The 6,048-nt window shown below is 36.4% G+C and overlaps 1 protein-coding gene across 1 annotated transcript in view; it reads left to right on the top strand.

Moving 5' to 3' along the window:
* The window catches only part of LOC108179123 (uncharacterized), a gene marked incomplete at its 3' end in the record, with an annotated part of 177,624 nt that overhangs the window by 113,612 nt on the left and 57,964 nt on the right, over positions 1–6,048 (top strand).

The following is a 6,048-nucleotide window of genomic DNA, read 5'->3' as shown; positions in this document are numbered from 1 at the left end:
AGTGGGGATCAAAAGTGCTAGTGTGAAAGCACCGTAGGGGTGTCTGCCTGAAAGAGGTGGTCTGGTCCGGTTTACTTCTGGTATTAATGTATTCGTACCAAAAATAGGAAGTGAACTGTCAACTGTACAACAAACTATCATTTTCTCAACGTTCATTAGTGTGTGTGTGTGTGTGTGTGTGTGTATCACCTACTGTACATTAGTGACAAGCGAGACTGAGGCAGGGCAAACACAGTGATATTAGCCACGTTTCCACTATCACGCCTAAAGCGAACGAGCCAGGGCGAGCCAAGTCCAGTCGCGTTTCCACTGTCACTTCTGGGGCCTTATCGAGCCAAATCGGGGCTTTCTTGGGGCCAGCAGCCGACCTTTTTCGGCCCGCCAAACACCTTGGGCCAAAGAGGGCCAACTGGGGCTTTGGGGCGGAGTGAAAGGAGAGGCAGAGTGTGGACACAGTTTTCCGATCGCACACGAGTACATGGACCACTCGATTTCGATGCCAACAATCGATCGGTGAGTAAATGAATATGATGAATGAGAACACACAGGCCTTGATATGTTTAATTAGTGTTGGAGCTAAACTGTGCAGGACACCGGCCCTCCAGGACCAAGTTTGCCCACCCCTGGTCTGGTCCCATTCTCTTTGTTAACCCATTATAGGTTTATTATGTTCATCTGTTTGTGTGGTAATTATTTCTGCTTATATTCTCCTCTGCTGTCCTGTGCCAGTTTGTTGTTGTTTATACCCCAGTCCTGTCGTGTTCTCCAGTCCTAATCCCTGCCAGCCTCCCCAGTTTAGTTTGTTTGTGTTTTAATTTTGTTTGTTTTGCTTTTTTACTTTATTTCTATTATTAATAAATATTTCTATAATTAAGTCCTCGCTCCTTTTCCCCACAACAAACCCTGACAGTTATTATTATTTACACTTCCAATACTGTCTAGAAACCCTCCACGCTGTCATTGGATCACAGCAGATCTAGGAAAAAAAAGCATATTTCAAGGTCAAGGTAAAATGTATTAAAAAAACATTACTTATCAGTTTAAATAATCAAATAATAATTTCTTTATGGATTATTTTCTATTGTGACTCTATAATAACATGCACGAGAAGAGTCTTGTGATTCTACTTTCTGAGCCAAAGCTTTTGAAGAATGTTGCTGCGCAGGTTGAAATGTTCCTTGAAGAAAAGTTGGCATGAGTTTGTCATCAGAAATATTCCTGTATTGTTCAAGCTCTGACAAGTGCAGTAAGCAGTATTTAAAAAACACTAGACCTCAGTGACAGAGCACAACACAACTAGAGCCAATTAGCATTAAGGGGGCGTGTCTATCTATCATTATTCTCCATTTCCACCTTGGGATAGTCATCCCAAGGTCCTCAGATTATGCAGAGTCACTGATTGGACCCAAGACCAGCGACGAGATGATCCCAAGGTGTCCATATCCGGGACCAGGCCGTATCCTGAGCTGCAGCTGCACTGATGGTCATGGGCGAGTGAAGATCATGAGACTGATTCCAGTAACGCTCCAGGGACAGACGAGTCTTTGCTGAGGCCAGCTTCCAGCGTCCGCCGCCTAGACTGCAGCTCTGCACAAGATTTTTGGCCAGCGGAGAAATTAAAATGGTCGTGCCGAACTGAGTCTGGTTCTCTGAAGGTTTTTTTCTTCACTCTTCTATTGGTGAAGTTTTTTTTCCCTCTCCGCTGTCGCCACTGGCTTGCTTGGTTCAGGATCTGAAAAGCTACGCATTGATAAAATTGCTCTTCAGTGTTTGGACTCTCAGTAATGACTTCAAACCACACTGAACTGAGCTAAACTGAACTGAACTTAAACACTAAAAACTGAACTACCCTGATCCAGTTACTATGACCATTTATGTGAAGCTGCTTTGACACAATCTACATTGTAAAAGTGCTACACAAATAAAGCTCAATTGAATTGAATTGAATATCTACAATAGCCGAGATATCAAAAGGGCCGTGGTCATGTTGGGTTATGGGCGTGTCTGTTTCAAATATTAACACTGTTAAAATTCACCACTATTCAGCATGCCTGGATATGCTCAAGGAGCTATGCTCAATCTTTACACCTCTCAGCCATCTTACATAGGTTATTACCCAGAAAAAGGCAGGGGGAAGTTCATTGAGATCTACCTGAGCTCAAATTCCCCTCTCACCCTGCAAACTGGAGGAAGCCCAGGGCTAGAGGATCTCATAAGCTCAGAGCTCTCTCTCGGGACAGCATGCCAAACAAGCTTTATTGTCAATCAGCAAAGTGTGAACTCTTAGAAACAAAATAAAAATGTGAATGAAACAAACATCTCAAACTGTAATCTGTAGGAGTAAAATCAAATACGTGGATTCAACATCCAGATGCATTTAGAGCTGTCCACACAGAAATGAGATGCTGAATAAGCAGAAAAACATCGATTTTTTGTGTGCAAATTGTTTTTCGTTTACTTGTGCTTTTTTATCAGTTCCTGTCTGTTGAATCTAACTCAAGTGTAAAAGATCCACTTGCGATCGTTTTGGTAACTTGATAAAGACACTTTCATTGTCTGCATGGAATTCAGCCTGATGATTTCCTATAGATACTTTAAAGCCAACATGATTAAACCTGACAATCAAGTTTGGCTTAAAAAAAAACACACACACACACACACACACACACACACACACACCACATCTCATTAGATGCAGTCAAATGGTTCTGTTTTTCAGTCTCAGTACGCTTTCATCTATCATTATATTATCACATTACATCATGTTATCATATAATCTATTGATTTATGCATACAAGTAATAATAACCTATTATATTACATCAGGGATGTCCAGACTTGGTCCTGGAGGGCCGGTGTCCTGCCAAGTTTACTTCCAAGGCCAATCAAACACACCTGGGCTAGCTAATCAAGCTCTTACTAGGTATTCTAGACACATACTTGCAGGTGTGTCAAAGCAAGTTGAAGCTAAAATCTGCAGGACACCGGCCCTCCAGGACCGAGTTTGGACACCACAGTATTGCATCATCCCAGACTGAACTTTGGTTGTAAAGGGATTTTATTGTTTAAGCATTTATACTTGTATATCTGATGGATATATTACTCACAACACATGCGCTCTCATACTTATTTTTTTATTTATTGTTTTATTTTGGGAGGACTAAAATTAAATATGTGGATTAAAACAAACATCCAGATGCATTTAGACCTGTACTTTAGTAAAGAACGCACCCCCTAACACCTCCTGAAGTGGTCTGAAATATCCAAATTTCATTGGTCTCAAATATGTTTTGGAGGGCATTTACATCTGCCAATATCCTGATTGGATAGTTATCTGACCAGAAAAAAGGCTTGGAGTTAACAGGAGTAAACATTGTTTTTTTTAGTTTGCTATTTATGTAAAAATGCTGGCTTCCACACAAATGATTTGTGTTGGGACAACATGAAGGAATTAAAGGAAAGTTAACATTACTTTTTTACAAAAAGACTGAACATAAAACTATTAGGTTGTCCCCAAAATTTCAAGAGTTGTGTTGTTTCAGCTCATTTTAATTATGTAGTCTGAATAAGCAGCGATATATACAGTTGAAGTCAGAATTATTGGCCCCCCTGGATTATTAGTGCCCCGTTTATTTTTTTCATCAATTTCTGCTCAATGGAGGGAAGATTGTTTCAGCACATTTCTAAGCATAATAGTTTTAAAAAACTTTTTTCTAATAACTGATTTATTTTATCTTTGTCAAGATGACAGTAAATAATATTTTACTTGATATTTTCGAGACCCTTCTATACAGCTTAAAGTGAAATTTAAAGACTTAACTGGGTTAATAAGGTGAACTAGGCAGGTTAGGGTAATTAGTCAAGTAATTGTTTAACCATGGTTTGTTCTGTAGACTACCGAAAAAAAAATTTGCTTAAAGGGGCTAATAATTTTTTCCCAAAAATTTTTTTTGAAAATTTAATAACTGCTTTTTTTCTAGCTGAAATAAAACAAATAAGACTTTCTCCAGAAGAAAAAATGTTATCAGACATACTGTGAAAATTTCCTTGCTCTGTTAAAAATAATTTGGGAAATATTTAAAAAAATAAAATACAAAGGGGGCTAATAATTCTGACTTCAACTGTATGTATATATATATATATATATATATATATATATATATATATATATATATATATATATATATATATATATATATATATATATATATATATATATATATATATATAAATTTTTTTTTTTTTTTTAATTATTATATATATTTTTTTATCTGTTGAATCTAACTCAAGTGTAAAAGATCCACTTGTGATCGACAGCTTTGGTAACTTGATAAAGAGATATCAGTTGTCTGCATGGAATTCAGCCTGATGGTTTCCAGACACTGTAAACCAACATGATTAAATCTGACAATCAAGTTTGACTAAAATCAGGAAACACACTCTACATAGAATTAGATACAGTCAAATAGTCCTGTTTTTCAGTCTCAGTTCATGCCTGTCCATCATCATATTATCACAATCCCATATAAACCATATCATCATAAGATCTATTGATTTATGGATTCTGGTAAAAATAACCTTTTATATGTTAAAGTAACACATCAACCCAGACTGAACTTTGGCTGTAAAGGGTTTTCCAAGTTTTTAAAACATTCATATGCAAAGAATTGCACATTGCATAAAAAAAAAAACAGGATTGAAAAGCTAAATCAACATTGACGCATCAGATTAAACTTTCACTTTCTTATATATATATATATATATATATATAAATGTGTGTGTGTGTGTGTGTGTGTATGTATGTATTTCAGTATTCTACCACTATGCCTATTAGTTGACACAGTACATTTACAAAGGAGCTGTCATTGTCAGTTTCACAAGCTTCACTATTCATATGCCTTTAACACATTTGCAATACAGATCAACATGCATGGGATTATTTGATTACTCCAGTAAGGTCAACGAAAAGTTTAACCATGACGTTTGCCTTTTTTTCCCCAAAAATAAATAAATAAATAAATAAATAAATAAATAAAATTAACATCAACTCTAAGACATTTGGGTTGCTAATTGATAACTAGATTTACACTCTCCTACAGAGTAGTTATAAAAGACAAATGAGAAAGAGAGTAGAGAGTAGTAAAATTGATAAAAAAAAAAAAAAACACATTTTGGTGGCATCTGGTGGGACTTGAAAGTCACTAAAATATCCCTGCAGTCAGGAGGCAATAGTGCACACCACATGTTTATTAATGAGCTAAAATAAGAAGTCAAAGAATGTAGAACATTGCTCAAGACTGTAATTGATATTCCTCCTGCAAACGTGTGAACATTCTGTAATGTTCACTTCCTTAAATTGTCCAAGAACAGGATGACTTACTGCAAAATAAATAATCAACCCATCCTATTAAAGAAAATGCATGGTTTAAAAAAAAAAAAAAGTTAGGTCTATTTTTTTTCTGTACAATGTTTAGCAAACATTAATTCATTCATTTTCTCTTCAGCTATTAACCGCCACAGCGGAACGGACTAGCCCACTTATCCAGCACATGTTTTACACAGCAGATGCCTTTTTAGCTGCAACCCATCTCTGGGAATTTTTAGCAAACAAGTTTTCCTAAATATGCACTTTTAAATTTTACAATATTACTTAATATTTAAACAGGATTTTCCACAAATGATGTTTAAGGAGGACATTTACACCTGCTCACATCATGATTGGACAGCTATCTGATCAGAAACATGCATGAAGTGACCAGATATAACAGCCCCTTAATGTAATCAGTTAAAGCATTATTTAATATTATACACTTTAATATGGTAACCAGCAACTGTATTTACAATCAAACTTTGCCGCACTCACTGAGTTTTGTGCAATAATACACTGCTTTGGAAAAACGGCTCAATTTTGTTCAACTATTTGAGCACGAACTAAAAGACCTAAAAGAATTTCTTTCCAACTGCACGTGCTCACAAGGAAACGCTCAGCTTAATTAAGAAAGTTCTTCATGTCACAAGTAAAACTGGTTTACGGTATTGTTCCAAAAGT

This window comes from Danio rerio, chromosome 12 (genome assembly GCF_052040795.2).
Source record: "Danio rerio strain M-AB ecotype USA chromosome 12, GRCz13ab, whole genome shotgun sequence".
NCBI classification, from domain to species: Eukaryota; Metazoa; Chordata; class Actinopteri; order Cypriniformes; family Danionidae; genus Danio; species Danio rerio.
The sequence above is the reverse complement of the archived record's forward strand: the minus strand, read 5'-3'. Positions and strand labels throughout refer to the sequence as shown.